This window comes from Notechis scutatus, chromosome 1, assembly GCF_049901735.1.
Source record: "Notechis scutatus isolate UNSWTSFEM ecotype Mainland chromosome 1, rNotScu1.2, whole genome shotgun sequence".
In the NCBI taxonomy this organism is placed as follows: Eukaryota; Metazoa; Chordata; class Lepidosauria; order Squamata; family Elapidae; genus Notechis; species Notechis scutatus.
Genome location: NC_142009.1, coordinates 280,427,412 through 280,444,921, shown reverse-complemented (window position 1 = coordinate 280,444,921; position 17,510 = coordinate 280,427,412). Strand labels below are relative to the sequence as shown.

The 17,510-nt window shown below is 38.2% G+C and overlaps 1 long non-coding RNA gene across 2 annotated transcripts in view; it reads right to left on the bottom strand.

Moving 5' to 3' along the window:
* LOC148133406 (uncharacterized) overlaps positions 1–17,510 on the bottom strand; it is a 69,209-nt gene that overhangs the window by 16,233 nt on the left and 35,466 nt on the right. The window contains exons 3-5 of one of the 2 annotated variants that reach the window (XR_015746752.1): positions 8,336–8,441; positions 3,866–3,971; positions 707–2,965 (exon numbers count right to left, since the gene is read on the bottom strand). This is a non-coding gene — a long non-coding RNA (uncharacterized LOC148133406). Of the gene's footprint in view, positions 1–706; positions 2,966–3,865; positions 3,972–8,335; positions 8,442–17,510 lie in introns of those variants that run through there. The other variant, XR_015746753.1, reaches the window with a different exon arrangement.

The window sequence follows — 17,510 nt, the reverse complement described above, 5'->3', positions numbered from 1 at the left end:
GGTCCTAGAACACTGCCTTGGGGGACACCACTATTGACAGGTACAGAATTTGATAGGACGCTCCCAATTTTGACCATTTGTTGTCTGTTTGCCAGGAATGCTTCTATCCAGTTATTCAGTTGTCCAGTGATACCATAGGATTTTATTTTTAAGAGTAGTTTGTCGTGAACCACTGAATCGAAGGCTTTACAGAAGTCTATGTAGATTGCGTCTATTGCTTTGCCCTGGTCGAGTTGTGTCGTCCATATGTTTTTGCAGTGTAAGAGTTGCAGATTACAGGATAGTTTTTTTCTGAAACCAAATTGTTTATTGGAGAGTAGGTTGTTTGTCTCTAAGTGGAGGATGATGGATTGGTTAATAATTGATTCCATGACTTTACAGGTGACGCAGCATAAGGAGATTGGTCTGTAATTTTCAACTAGGCTTGGGTCTCCCTTTTTGAAGATGGGGATGACTGTGGCTTGTGACCATAGGTTAGGCAAGGAGCTGGTCCTGAAAGATTTTTCAAAGATTATGCTTAGAGGTTTGGCTATGGCAGTGGATAGCTTTTTTAAGAAGTAGGCACATATTCCATCCGGTCCAATAGATAGAGATGGTTTTAGATTGCGTAGTGCTTTTTCAACATTGTCTTCTGTAAAATCGATATGTATTAGATCATTGTTGTTATCTGTGGTACGGCTAGGAAATACTGGGCATGATCCATTGCTGTTTACAAATACTGAGCCGATAACTACCAACTATCCTAGTTTGTCAAAGATCATGGATTTCATAAAACATTTAGATAAAGGAAGTCACCACATTATAAAAAAGATGTTGAGACTTTAGAAAAAGTGCAAAGAAGAGCAACCAGGATTAGGGGACTGGAGACTAAGGCATATGAAGAATGGTTGTAGGAATTGGGCTTGGCTAGTCTGATGAAGAGAAGGACCAGGGGAGACATGATAGCAGTGTTCCAATATTTGAGGGGCTGCCACAGAGAGGAAGGGTTTAATCTATTTTCTAAAGTGCCTGTAGGCCAGACAAGGAATAATGGATGGAAGCTGAACAAGGAGAGATTTAACCTAGAAATAAGGAGAAACTTTCAGACAGTGAAAACAATCAACCAATGGAACAGCTTGCCCTTGGAAGTTGTGGGGGTGTCATCACTTGAGATTTTCAAGACGAGATTGGACTGCCATTTGTTAGAAATGGTGTAGGGTCTCCTGCTTGGGTGGGGGGTTAGACTAGATGACCTATAAGGTCCCTTCCAAGTCTGATTATCTGTTATCTGTTATATCTCACAGCGATTGTGGTAGACATGAAACAATCATCATTATTTTGTAGATGTAAGGAAGCTTTAGTTTTAAACAAAATCAGATTACTGGTTGTTGTTTTTCAGCAATAGTAACCAAGCACTTTATAAATTTTACAAATTCTTTTTCTTCATATTGTTCTCAAAGATATATTGATCTATATATTAAATGAAATTTTGCCCTTCTGAAAAATCCCATTTAGATGTTGGCACGGTATGGGATCACAGCATGGAACTCAGAATAGTTAGCCTCAGGATATTGGTTTTGAAGATGTAATCAGCAGGGGTGTGTTCAAACAAGAATGTAAGGAGCTGAACTTCTGCATTTAATTCAGGAAACTTATTATCTATCAGGAAGAGGGAAAATGGGGGGAAACAACTTTGAACTTTGAACTAGTACTCATTGTCCTCACTCCATTGGTGCTAGGGCCCTATCCTCCATGTTCTTCCTAGCATAGTACTTCATAGCAACAGAGGCTAAGTCTCTCAGTCTTTAACTAAGGCATGGGGAAGGGGCCTAAGTCATCCATTTTAGTTGAACTATGCTTTATGATTCTACCACCATGCTAGACTCTTTTGATTAATTCATTATTACTAACAATTTCAGTTTGGTAGTATTATTGAAAACTATGATTGCTGTCCCTGACATAGCATTTCCCCAGCTTTTAGCTTTTTCTACCTTCTGAACCTACTGCATCAACATTTTCATGTAGTCAATCATTTAATGTACAGCAGTACATTTTGAGACCTCCATGTGGTTCAGTCTCCTATACTACAAATACAGACATCAGTGGATGGAAAGGCTAAGCCCTTCACACAGTGTTCAGAGCTATTGGCAGGGATACATGGCTATTGGCAGGGATAAGAGGCAGGTGAAATCATGCCAAATGAGAAAATTATTACTGTGTATTATTTCTATGACAATGACGTCTACCTACTTCTACCTAGCTATGAATCTGACTCTTCTCTTGGTTTAAATTTTATTAATGTGTTATCAAAAACAAACCTGGATAAGATTAGTATATATGTGTGCCTGGGGTTTTCCCCCCAAAAATGATGATTGATGATGATGATATATTTTGGGATTTATTCTGGGGTGGATGTAAAAAAAAAAGATAAGATCATTTCAGTAATAAAATTCAGTTTCTGCTACTTTTTACAAGGTAGCCAGAAAATATGACCCTTCAGTTTGGACTTTGTGTTTAGTTCTTAGCCAATAAAATTCCTAACAAAACTATATTATTTGAAGGTAACATGAGTCTTTCCAAACAGGCCTACTGATTCCTCATGGTATTTATGAGAGATACATGATGATACAACTCCCACAAGGGGCCATATGCAGCTTGTTCCTTCTCACATCCTACTTTAGCTTTCTATATTCAGATCCATGAATGAGAGGAAGTGGGCAGGATATTGCAAAATCAGCTGATTCCCATTCTGTGTGGGAAGAAGCCTTTGTGTGATCAGTTCCTGCTGTGTTTGTGCATGCATGTCAAGATGTTGAGTCCTGCCTGAGCTATTTTGCAATGAATTGTCCAGTTTTTTTAAAAAAAAACTGTGGTCCAAAAAACATAATTCCATTTCCAGCTTAGCAACAGCATTTGAGTCACATGGATACTTCGGCCAGGCTTCCTCTTTTGGGAGATTTATCATTCAATCAACCAGAATGTCAGACTGAAAAAAGAATCAGAGAGGAAGTTTAAGAAGCAGTTTCTTTTTTTAAAAAAAAAAGTAGTAGCAGCTCTATAAAGTTATTGAATAATAAATTCTATCCACTGTCAGAAAAGAGATCCACAGCTAAATCTATAAAATGCATACCAGACTGTTGTGTATTAATAATTTTTCTTTAGAAACAGAATCCACTAAAAGCAAGATAACTGAACCTCTTGTTCATGAAAATACCTAATTTTGCCCAGGATTTTCCTTGTTACATTTCAAAGCACTCAAAATCTCTTCTGATTGTATGATGCTCTTCTGCAAATCCTTATAATCTGTTTGTGATCTGACATGATTTGTCTTTCATTTATCTATGTTCCATTTATCATGCAGTCCTCCCTACCTAAATTCCCTGCCTCCTTTTATTGTCCAAAGCCTGCCTTGTTAGTGCCAAAACCTAGAATATCACTTTGTTAAATATTGTTATACTGGGGAGGAGTGTTTGGTTTCATCCACTTGTGAAGGGCAGCCCTGAGCAGATATTCCCCTGACCTGAAAAACATTGCTTACTGCTGTGTTATAACGTTCAATAAATCAATCACAATAACATAACATGCCCTTGAATACCACATGGAAGCTTTCACTAGTCCAGATTTCACTAGTTCTTGATAAGCACATATGATAGCCCTGCTGGGGCAGCTGCTAATTTGCCTCAGGGTGCAATATAAGGTGCTGGTTTTAACCTACAAAGCTCTACATTGCAAACAGCCTATCTTCCATTCCTCACACACTGTGGTCCCGCAGTGTTCAAAATGGCCATTATGTCTGATTGGCTGATTTGCATAGAGAGAATTGATATGCTCCAGGTTACTCCAATTAAAAATGCCACCTATCAGTGTTAGATATTAACATACTCACTGCTGATTGGCTGAGTCATGGGAGTGGGAAAACAAACAGCTGTCACTGGTCGAAGCCATGGACAGCTCTGCTGTAAAAGGAGCTGCCACAGCTGGAGTTTTCAGTCCTGTAAGAATGAATAAAAGAAGTTGAACGAGCTGAGCGTCCTGAGTCTCTTTGCACCCACAATCCAACACTGACGATGAAGGTGGGATTCTGAGACGAGACAGGACCAGAGAGCACGTGGCAACTGCAGCCATAGCTACAAACAGAATCGGAACAATGGCCAGATCCAACTCACCACCCGCACCTTTTGATCCCATAGCAGAGGACTGGGAATTGTACATCGACCGATTCCACATGTTCCTGGAAGGGAGCGAACTCCTTAATATTTCCAAACAGAGAAAACGAGCGGTTTTCCTCACTGTGGTCCCGCAGTGTTCAAAATGGCCAAAGCATTATCAGCACCCAGCAATGAAAAGACGATGGCATGGCTGGGCCAGGAAAGAATGCTGAGGGCACACTATATGCTCCTGGCCTCGTGTTTGATAAGGAGGAATGAATTCTACCAGCAAGAACAGAAGGAAGGAGAGAGCATCAGCGATTTCATCGCAAACCTATGAGACATTGCCAGAGCCTGCGAATTCCTCATCATGGACAAAGCGATGAGGGATCACGTAGTACTGGGACTCTGAGACTTAATGCTGCAGAGCCGCCTCCTAATCAAACCAAAAATAACACTCAAGGAGGCAATTGAGCATCAGCTGTGGAAGCGTCCCAGAAATCTGCCACCGCCATGAGAAAGATGAACAAGCTACTGCAGCCACCGCCAAAAGAAGCTGCCACCATCTACCATGAGGACATTAAGTCGGAGCCAGAGTCAGATGACGATGACGTGCACCAACTCTGATCTGAGCAAGGCCAAAGAAACCAGGATCGAAAGAGGAAGGAATTTTGGTGCACCAGATGCGAGTGGAATCACCCATGGTCGGAATGCCATTTGCCAGCGATGCAACTGATGGGGACACATCGCAAGGGCATGCCAAACAATGCAACCCAATAACCAAAGATAAAGACCAAGCATCCCCCCTCCCAGAACAGAACAAACCAAACGGGAACCCAATGAAGCCAATTCAGCTGGAACCGAAGAAATGATGAGCCAGCCACCAAGGCAGGCGAGACACACCAGACAGTGACTGTGGGCCACTCCAGCACATTGGTTTCTGACCAATGCACAGAAACTTTACATCCAAGTGACCAAAGAGGGTAAGCCGTGCTGGATGGAACTGGATTCTGGGTCGTACCTGTCAATGGTATCCTGGGACACCATCAAACAACTGAATCCCAGCATAACCAAAGACCAACTGAAAAAAATAGAGACTGACACTAAAGGACTACCAGAGGAAGAAGATTCCTGTGATCAGCATTGGGGATTTCAGAGTGACATTCAAAAACTACTTGGGATACCTGCCATTAACAATCATCGACCAGGACTGATCTAGCCTGCTGGGGCAAGAATGGTTCCAACCGCGAGGCATTGAAGTCACCGGAATAAACAGCATCACCAAGAGTGAGTGGGAGGACAGCCTGATGGAGGAGTTCCAGGATGTCTTCGATGGAAAATTGGGCAAGTACTCAGGGTCACCCATCTCCTTTAATCTAGACCTGACCATAGTCCCCTTCAGACTAAAAGTGAGGCATAACCAAACCAAAGGCATAACCATTTGTGCTAAGGCCAAAAATAAACGAGCAACTAGATAAGCTCATCACCCAGGGAATACTAGAACCCACTGACCATGCAAAATAGGAGACCCCTATTGTCACCCCATAAAGCCAGATGGGTCAGTGCACATCTGTGCTGATTACAAGGCAACTCTGAAACACGCCCTTTAACAAAGCGCTTACCCCGTCCCAGTGGTGCAAAATCTGTTGCACTCCCTGGGGTGTGGAAAGGTCTTTGCAAAGCTCAACCTCACACAAACATACCAACAATTACCAGTGGACGCTGAGACAGCAGAAGCCCAGACAATCATGACACACAGAGGGGCATTTAAATGCAAGCGGCTACAATTCAGGATCAGTATAGCCTCGGGGCTATTCCAAAGCCTCATGGGACACCTCCTACAAGGGTTAGAAGGGGTGGTGCCCTGGTTCGATGATGTCCTTATATCAGCTAAGGACAGAGAACAATTACAAAAACGCCTAAGGGAAGTGCTAAGCCATTTCCAAGAGGTGGGGCTAAAAGTGAAAAAAAGAAAAATGCCAACTAGCAGCAGACAAAGTAGAATTCCTAGGATACCTGACAGACCGCGAAGGAATCCACCCCACAGAGAGAAAAATTAAAGCAATCAAAGAAGCCCCCAGGCTGAAGAACAAAACAGACTTACAAGCCTTCTTAGAACTAATTAACTTTTACAACATATTTTACCGCAGAAGGTGACAGTCGTGGAGCCACTACACAGACTGCTTGACAAGAAGGCAGCCTAGGCCTGGGGGCAGAAGGAAGAAGCTACATTCAAAGGAATCAAAAACATACTCACATCAGATTGCGTATTAATCCCATACTAGCGAAACATTACCACTGATCCTAACATGCAACGCATCACCATTTGGGGTCGGTGCAATAATCAGCCACATACTGCCAAATGGAAAAGAAGCCCCTATAGCACTCTACTCAAAGACATCCAAACCGGAACGAAATTATAGCCAGCTTGGCAAAGAAGCTTTAGTGGCAGTAACCGGAATCAAGTGGTTCCATGAATACATCTACGGCAAGAGATTCACCCTGGTAACCAATCACAGACCACTCTGACCATTCTGTCGCCCAGGATGACGAGATGGACAAAGTTCCTAGCCACATACGAATATGACTTAATATACCGACCCGGGAAGGACATAGATCATGCCGACCCACCCAGTCAATGCCCCCTGCCCAATCAGGACGAGGACCCAGCACCATCCACATCCACACTGCTAATAGAGTCTCTCGAAATAGCACTGGTGACAGCAGCCGACATTGCGAGAGCAAGCGCAAAGGACAAAATGAATATTGCACTGGGTGGTGAGGGGATGGCCAGAGACTGAGACGGCCGAAGAAACCAGACCTTTCAGGAATCGACAAACGGAACCGTCAGCACGAAAAGGGTGCGTACTATGGGGGGACCGGGTAATAATTCCAGAAAAACTATGGGAAGACATACTAGACATGCTGCATACAGGGCATCCGGGGATAGTTAAGATGAAATCCTTGGCAAGAAGCTACGTGTGGTGGCCAGGGATGAATAAAGAGATAGGGGCCTGGGGGGCAACCTGCAAAGCCTGCCAAGAATCCAGGCCAGCACCCCCACAGCACCCAACCACGAATGGGAAATGCCATGGGGACCTTAGTCGAGGGTACACATAGATTTTGCTGGGCCAGTCAAGGGACAAACATTCCTGGTAGTGGTAGACACATACTCTAAATGGTTGGAGATCAGCATCATGCAGTCCACCACAACCAAAGCAGTAATTAGAACCCTCAGAAAATTATTTGCAACACACAGGTCATCAAACATAATAGCATCTGACAATGGACCGCAGTTCACGGCCACTCAGTTCGAGGGATTTTTAGTACAAAATGGGATACAACATGCCCTAACAGCACCAGGTCACTCCTCCATGAATGGACAAGCAGAGAGAATAGTGCAATCCATGAAGGAAACCTTAACCAAATTAAGGCCCGGGGACACACAGGCTAAAATAGACAAACTACTAAGCCTCCAACACATAACTCCCAGCACGACAACCAACAAGAGCCCCACTGAACTATTGATGGGAAGGAAACTAAGATCGCAGCTAGACAGGCTGCACCCCCATTATAACACAGGCATTCCAGTAAATTCATCCAGCAGATGCCGGACATTCCAAACGGGTGACCCAGTATACGCCCGAAACCTAACAGGGGAAGCCAATGGATACCAGCAAAGGTGTCCCAAGTAACAGGCCCCCAATCATACAGGGTTGAAACAGCCGATGGCAGGAGTTGGAGAAGACACATCAACCAACTCAGGGGCCAACAAATAAGGGGAGAAGCAGAAACACCAGGCACACCCAGGGAGGAAAGGCAAGACCTCTCCCAATGAAAAAATTAAACAGAACAGGCCCTGACAACTAACGAGGCACACCCTCAACAATTAATGATAGCCCCAAACAAAAAGTGCGAACGCGTACCTGAAATCCAGCAGTGGGTCAGCATGGCCAGAGAAGAGCAGATACGGGAAAGGAGTGAAAGGGCATCCTCTAGTGGAAATAAAATGGCCACTGCAGCCAGAAAGTTCCAGGAAGCCATACCGGAGAAACAATAAGTCCCCCCAAACAGTTTGATGACCAGCTGATGACTGACCTGCGTAGGTCAAATTGTACCCACAAAAGCCCCACCTACTGTACACTAGGTGAAACTGGATTGGGTGAGATTAGACCAGTGGGAGGGGTGTTAGATATTAGCATACTCACCGCTGATTGGCCAAGTTGCAGGAGCGGGAAAACAAACAGCTGTCACTGGTCAAAGCCGCAGACAGCTCTGCTGTAAAAGGAGCTGCCACGGCTGGAGTTTTCTGTCCTGTAAGAATGAATAAAAGAAGTTGAACGAGCTGAGCATCCTGCATCTCTTTGCACCCACAATCCAACAATCAGCAACCAGAAAGTGGGCCTTCTCAGTTGCATTTTCTGTCCTCCGGAGTGTGATTCCCCCTGAGATTTAGATTGGTTCTGCACACTCATTGCTCAAAAGACCAGTAAAGATCTGGCTGTCCTTTGAGCCTTGGGATAGGGTGGTTTGGGGGCCCCCATCTGCTAGACATTAGATGTGAGTGGGATGTTTTGGTATTTGCCAGGTCGCCATTTTGCCAGGTTGTTATGGTATATTTTAAATTATCTACAGGCATTTAGAAGCAAGAAACAATAAATTGAATAAATAAATAAATAAATAAACAAACAAATATAAAAGCAGCAATCAGTAAAACTTTATAACCCTAACATGTAATTGTCATTGGATTGTGATCTGCCCAAGTACTTGTTTCAATATTTATTTCTTGAATATTAGTTAACAATTCTGTTGACATCCATATCATATCTATTCTGGACCATGATAAATGTCTATTTGAGTAGAAGGTATATTGTTTGGTTTTAGCATTTCTTTCTCTCCATGTATCTTTTAAGTTTATTTCATTTACCATTTTTAAAAAAAGATTTAGGGAGGGTCTTTCTGTTTTGCTTTATTGTTTTCTGTGCTGTATAGTCCAGTTTATTGTCTACAATTCCATTAAAATCTCCCATCATAACTATATTAGCATAGTCCAGTTCAATTATTTTCATATGTAATTTTTTATAAAATTCTTCTTGATTGTCATTCGGGGCATAGATTGCAATCAGGAGTGTTTTTGTATTATTGTCCATTATTTCCACCATTAGTATACTTCCGTTGTCGTCAGTATAAATCAATTTCGCTGGGATAATATCTTTAATGTATAAAACCACTCCTCTTTTCTTGCATTGTGTCAAAGAAGTAAATATTTTCCCTAATTTTGGCTGTATCAACAATTGTTCATATTGCTTTTTAATATGTACTTCTTGTAGGCAGATTATATCAAATTTTAATTGCTCTAATTTATGGAAGGTTTTCCTTCTTTTAACAGCTGAGTTAAGTCCATTTATATTAATTGTAATCATTTTTTCTCTTCCATGGTTATATTTTGTAGTTAGGTTTAACAGCTCTCGTAGATCTTGGTTCACGTTGTTCTTTGGCTTACTCCTTTCCACCTACTGCACCTTCTTTTTCAGTCATCATTTTGCAGTCCTCTTGGAATTCAATTAGTGAAATTTCTTTTTCTGCCTCTTCCTCTTTCCCTCTAAAAAATTCTGTATAAAATGATTCAGCTTTCTCAATTGAGTCAATTCTATATCTCTGTTCTTGCCATGGGAACATTAAACCTTCTGGAATCAGCCATCTATAATTCACCTCTTTTTTAGGAAGCATTTTGGTCAGGAATCGGTATTCTCTTCTCATCTCTCTCACTCTTCTGGGTACTTGTTTCAAGACCACAATCTCCTTGTCTTTGTATTTCAATGTTTTCTCTCTTGCCACTTGCAATATTTGCATTTTAATGGCTTTCTTTGTAAATCTGATGTGAACTTCTCTTGGTAAGCTATTTCTCATTGCATATCTTGTGAAGACTTGATAGACCTCATCTATTCCATCCATCATCTTCTCTTCAGTTATTTCCAAAGCTTCAGCCAATATTTCTATCATTATCTCAGCTAGGTTTTGTCCCTTTTCTTCCTCTATGTTTTGGAATCTAAGATAAAATTCTGATCTGTCCATCTCCCATCTCAGCATACCACTTTTATCTTGTTCAACCACAGTTAATCTGTTATCAATATCTCCAATCTTCTTGTCTCTTTGTTTATCTTCTTCTTCAATTTTTTGGAATCTCTCATCGTACTTCATCATCATTTGTTGGATGTTCTCCACCTTTTCATCGGTTTTCCCTGTTCTTTGTTCAATATTCTCTGTTCTTGTTTGAATATTTTGAATTCCTTGCATAATCATCTGCAGGGTCACTTTTTCTTTTTCTTTTTCTAGCTGTAACATTGTCTGTATTGAATATTGTCCTCCAGATGCTGGAAAGGAAAAAGTAGAAGTTGAGGAACCAGGGGCTGTTAATTTCCTACTCATTTCGAGCAATTCAAAATTTTCAGGTTCTTCTAGACCTTAATCCCATTGTGAAATAACTAATTGCAATTCCAAATAAAAATAGTAGGAAAAAAGAAGCCAAATAGTAATAATAATAAAAAAAGAAAAAAAATTCTTCAGGTTCTTGTATACCTTAATCCAATCGATTGGTTAGATAACAGTAAAAATTCAAAAATGAAGGAAAAGACCATAAACACACACAAAAAAGAAAAAGTTGTAAAATCCTTAAAAAGGTGGAAAAGTGAAAAATAAAAAGCTAAAAAAGAGAAAGGGAAAATTCTTCAGGTTCTTCAACACCTTAATCCAATTAACAGGTCTCAAATATAAAAGGATGCATAAGAGAAAAAAAGAAGGCCAGAAAAATAAAGAAAAAAAGAAAAAAAGCCAATATGAAAGGTAGATGGAAAAACAAAAATATCAGGGAGGGGGAGGGAAAAAAAGAAAAAAAAGACTACTCCCTTAAAAAGAAAAGGAAGAAAATCATTAATACTAAAGCTTTTCCTTTAAAATAAAGAGCAAGTGTAGAAATTTAACTTCCAAAGACAAGAAAAAAACAAACAAAGACAAGTTCCAAAGGGCCAGAAATCCAAATAGCTATTACAAAAAGTAAACTGATGAGGGGTAGCGCAGCTTAGAAAAAATAAAAAGAGCACACTGCATTTTGTTTAGTTATCCAAGGCTCTTGTTATAACTCTCTTCTCCAGAGACTTATCACCTTTTCTTTTGCTATGAGCTTCAACACCAGACTCCAGATGTTGATAGAAACCCAGAAGAGTGCCTGTAATAATACTCTCCCATGCTCTTCCCTCTATCTTATCAAATAGCAATGTCCTTGAAAAGAAGTCTCAGTTCTTTCTCAGCTTTGTCTGGTCAAAAGAGAAATAGAATATTTCCAAGCCTCTAGTTGGCAGTGTTACAAAGTTTCTTTTGCTTTCACTTTCCCCCTCCTTTTCCAAGCAAAATATAATAATTAATTAAAAAAAGAAAAAGATGTTTAAAAAAAATAACTAAAAGGGAGTCTCTAGCCTAAAATATTATAAAATCAAAAAAGAGAAAAAGAAGAGATAAAAGAAGAGAAAAAAACCAGTCCAGTTTCAAAGTATAAGATTGTGTGTAAAAAATCCAGCAATGAAAAAAAATAAAAAATACAAATATTACTTTGACATTCCTGTTTAAAATCGCTGCTTAGTCACTTCTGTCAAAACTTTTACAGATTCTTTCTTTTCCTTAGGGTGTCCTTTCAAATCTTAAAATAAAGAAAAAGTTCTCACCAAACCAGCACACTCTCTCTTTCCGTTCTCTTTCATTTCGGAGCTGTCCCAACTTCAGCAGCTTTAATGGCTGCCTCTTTGCCGCTGGCAAAAGAGCTTCTCCCGGATCTACCAGGGACTTTGTGATATCCCTGGGATCGACAGGATGTGCTCTTTACTTTCACCGTCTCTTCGGGATAGTTTAGGTCCGATTGGACCATCCAGGAGCAAAGATATCGGCAGTGATCTCAGACCTCCAAGATCGCATGCCGTATCGTCGCGATAGTTATGATGGGAGACTTTAATGGAATTGTAGACAACAAACTGGACTATACAGCACAGAAAATAACAAAACAAAACAGAAAGACTCTCCCTAAATCCTTTTTTAAAATGATAGATGAAATGAATTTAAAAGATACATGGAGAGAAAGAAATGCTAAAATTAAACAATATACCCTCCATTCAAGCAGACATTTATCATGGTCCAGAATAGATATGATATGGATGTCAACAGAATTTTTAGCTATTATCCAAGAAATAAATATTGAAACAAGTACTTGGGCAGACCACAATCCAATGACAATTAAATGGAAAGGACAAAGAAGAAGATCTAGATGGACGTTAAATAATACTATTTTAAAGGGAAAAGACTTCACACAGTGGATGGAGAAAGAATTGCCTTTTTTCTTTAGAGAAAACAAAAAAGAAGATACATCAATCCAGAACGTATGGGATACAATGAAGGCATATGCCAGAGGCTTGATAATAGACTATACAAGGAAAAGAAATACCATGAAAAGATTAGCCTCTAAGGCATTAGAGGATGAGTATAAAGGACTTGAAAAAGAGTTACAGAAAATGCCACAGAAAAAGGACATTAAGTTAAAAATGGATATAACCAAACATAAAATGGGTCTAATAAAAAAAGAAGAACTAGCACAGAAAATTAGAGGTGCTAAACAGAACTACTTTGAAGATGCAAATAAACCAGGTAGATGGTTAGCATATAAATTGAGAAAGGAGAAAGAATCAAGGAAAATATTGCAATTAATAGACGACCAAGGCCAAGTTTGCTATGGTAATAAAGAGAAGAAGGAAATCATATGAGACTATTATGGGAAACTATACACACAAGAGAATATTGATGAGGAAAGAGTTAAACAGTATTTACAGAATGCTAATCTACCCCAGATACCTAAAGAGATTGAAACAATGTTAGAAAGCAATATAACGATGATGGAGTTAACTGAAGCACTCAAGAAGCAAAATAATGGAAAGTCACCAGGCCCAGATGGACTTCCAGCAGAATTTTACAAAACATTACAAGAATCACTGAACCTTCCATTGCTAGAAGTTATGAATGAAGTTATGTTAAAGAAGAGGATACCTAAATCATGGTCAGAAGCTTATATTACACTTATTCCAAAAGAGGAGGCTGATCCATTACAAATCAAGAAATATAGACCTATTTCCTTACTAAACGCAGATTATAAAATTTTTGCTTTAATATTGGCAGAAAGACTTAAAAAATACAATTTTATCCATCCTGATCAAAATGGATTTCTGCCAAAGAGACAAATTAAAGACAATATGAGAGTAATCTTGGACACTTTGGAATACTACGAGGCACATCCTGAAAAACAAATGGCTTTGATGTTTCTAGATGCACAGAAGGCATTTGATAATGTGAATTGGCGATTCATGTTATTACTGCTGGAACAGATGGGCTTTGCTAAAAAATTTATTCAAGCAATAGAAGCTATATATCATAAGCAAATGGCAAAGGTAATGATAGAGGGAGAACTGACAGACTCTATCGATATAAGAAAAGGAACAAGACAAGGGTGCCCACTATCACCTCTGTTGTTTGTGTTAACCTTGGAAGTGCTAAATAGAAATATTAGAGATGAAAAGAATATAAAAGGGATGAAAATTAAAAAGGAAGAATTTAAATTGCAAGCATTTGCAGATGATCTGGTTTTCATTTTAGAAGACCCACTAGAAACAGCATCAAAATTGATAGAAAAGATAGAGACATATGGAAAGGTGGCTGGCTTGAAAATAAATAAAGATAAAACAAAGATCTTGACAAAGAATATGTTATCAAGACAAAAGGAAGAATGGGCAGATCTATTGAAAATCCAGGTAACAAATAAGATCAAGTACTTGGGGATATATTTGACAGCAAGATGTAGTACACTAAAAGAGAATAACTATATCAAACTTAAGCAGCAGATAGCGCTAGATCTGGCGAAATGGGAAAATTTACAACTGTCATTAATAGAGAGAATATCAACAATCAAGATGAATATATTACCCAGAATTTTATATTTGTTCCAAACAATTCCAATTAGGCTTGGAAAAGATTACTTTGAAGATTTAAATAAAATTGTGTTGAAATATATATGGCAAGGTAAGAAAGCGAGAATAAAGTTAAAACTTTTGCAAGATGCTAGAATAAAAGGGGGATTTGGTTTGCCTAATTGGGAGTTGTACTACCAAGCTACAAATTTGATGTGGGTTAAGGAATGGATAACATTAAGAAATACTAGATTGTTGACATTAGAAGGACATGATCTGTTGTTGGGGTGGCATGCTTTTTTATGGTATAAAGGAACTAAAACACAGGGGTACTTTAGAAGACATTATATACAGGAGTCTCTGTGGTTAAACTGGGAGAAGATTAAAAGACAATGTTATTTGAAAATTCCAGTCTGGTTATCGACTATTGAAGCATTTTCTTATCCTATAATATACAAAAAGGAACAAACAGTTAGATATGGTGAAATATTGAATGAAAAGGGTGAACTTAAATCTATGCAAAAATTAGAGGAACAAGGTATAAAGATGAATTGTTTTTCATATGCGCAAATACATTCAAGGTATGATAAAGATTCTAAAACAGGTTTCTATGATAAATTGACTGATCTAGATAAGATTTTGACAGGTACTGATGAAAAGGTGATTAAAAAATTGTATGGATATTTATTAGAAATGAAACTAGAAGAAGAACAAGTTAAAGAAACTATGATTGCTTGGGGGAAGAATTTTGGATATGGAATTGATCTAGAGAAATGGCAAAAACTGTGGTCTCAAAATTATAAAATGACAATGTCAACAGCATATAAAGAAAATTTGTATAAGATGTTTTACAGGTGGCATTTCCCCCCAATAAGAATAGCAAGAATGTTCAAAAAAATCTGAAAAATGTTGAAAATGTCATCAGACACTTGGCTCATATTACCATATGTGGTGGACTTGTGCGGATGCTAAAAATACTGGACTAAAATCCACACATAGTTGGAAAAAATGACAAAAAAGCATATAGATTTGAAACCAGAGATATTTTTATTGGGAATTTTACCTGAAATATACAGTAAAGAATTGAAATATCTGATTGTAAATGTGTTAACAGCGGCTAGGATAGTATTTGCTAAAAACTGGAAAAATGAGAAAATACCATCACAGGAGGAAATTATTAAGAAAATATTGGAATGTGCTGAAATAAGTAGACTGACATTTGAAATCAGAGAACAAGATGATAAACAATTTTATAAAATTTGGGATCTATTCTATCAATGGTTAAAACATGGTAATGAAATATGTAGATTTTTAGAAAATAATAAATATATAAAGATGTATTCTTTTCTTATTATATCTACAAAATGATTTTAGGATAGATTTGGGATGATAATATGAACCGTTATAAAACAAATTAAGTAAAATATGATTATTTCGTAAAACATGAACGAATAAAAGTATAGTCAAATGATTGATTAATAATGATATTAATGCATTTAATATTTGATTGAAAGTACGAGAGTATATACAATGTAATTGTAATTGAAGACTACGAAATGGAAGCACAAAACAATTTGTAAACCAACCGGCACATTGTATGTATATATATGGAAGATGGCTTGATGTTTTTATGTTTTGTTTGTTCATGTTTGTTTTAAAAATCAATAAAAATTTAAAATAAAAATAAAAATAATGGCCTAACATGTTTGGGTAAATGAATTTATTAGCTGGCCTCTAAAATCCATAAAAATAAAAATAAAAAGATGGAGTCAGTGATACAAGGTTAATTAGAATACTTTAAAGAAAGACACACAAAAAAAGTATTTCTGTCACCATTATAACCAATGAATCCAGGTGCATTAATGGACTTTTGTTTCTGAATCATATAAAAGAAGAGGTGAAGCTTATTGAGCTTATTTCAGTGTATGCATGAAAATTGTTTCTAACATACTGTATCATTCTTGTCTATCAGTTCTCTTGGAATTGTATGATATGTAACAATAGCTTTGTCCACTGCTACCACATTGCTCTGATACAGTGGCTCTTACCAACACTGTTACATAAAATCATCTTGGATCAACTCATGAACAAGCATGATGCAATATTGTTTTCAGACAACTGTCACAGAATCACATCCCTTGGATTTAGGCATTTATTTTCTTTGGTGGATCCAGCCTTTATATTTGGAATACCCAAGAACCCACCAAATCTTTTTTTAAAAAACAAAATAACCACACGGTCATCCTAACTAGAATATTAGTTCATAACTGAGAAAGCTCCACAGAAAGTTTCCTTACTGCTAAACTTCTGTTGACCTGCTTAGAATGAAGTCAGTTTAAGTAAGAATGGGGATAAGACCTATATTTAAAATGTTCTGCCACACCAAGCCCACAATTAGTGAACCCTTTCATTTTAAATGGAGTTGAGTGGAAGATTTTCCATGAGGAATATATTGTAGCAGAATCCTCTCTATTTCAAAGTTCTCAATGATCTCAGTGAGAATTAGTTCTAAGTAAACACACAGAGTGTCAAGTGCCTTATATAGCCTCTTTGCTCAGAAGGAATACAGTTTTAAACTGACTGAAACTCAGGCTTTACATTTTCAATGGACATTATGGCAAAGTGTTGATTATATTTTGTCTATGAGAACCCATCCAGTGTAGAATAGAATAGAATTCTTTATTGACCAAGTGGACACACAAGGAATTTGTCTTGGTGAAAATGCTCTCAGTATATATAAAAGAAAAGATACATTCGTCAAGAGTCAAGAATCATAAGGTACAACACTTAATAAAAGTCATAGGGTACAATAAGCAATCAAATCATACTAGGAAACAGTCAATATAAATCAAAAGAATACAAGCGACAAAGTTACAGTCATACAGTCACAAGTGGGAGGGGAGATAAGGAATGATAAGATATTTTACAAAGTGTTAAACCATGTCATGGTTCATATATCTATCCTGGTTACTGTATAGCTATGGCACGGCTTTGCACTGGCAAAAACATGTAAAAACCAGTATATTAAACAGAGGTGATGATGGTAGCAGAAGAGAGGATTATTGGGTTGTATGTTTATTTGTTTATACAACTATTTGTATGCCATCTATTCTCTCAGGTGACCTCGGAATGCTATGACTGGCCATATAGGAGAACTGGTTGCCAAGTGCCAAAAGTGGGAATGTGGAATTTGAGTGCAGCCATTGGAAGTTCACAACATCTCATAAGTAGCTTAGTTTTCCATCAAAATTTTAAAGAATTCCTAATCAACCTGTTGTTAAGTGAGGAGTATGTGTATATGTAAAGGGAAATTTAAACCTATCAACATATTAAGAATATGATTGTTAATTTCAGTTGAGAGTGCTAAATATATCTTCACTGTGAT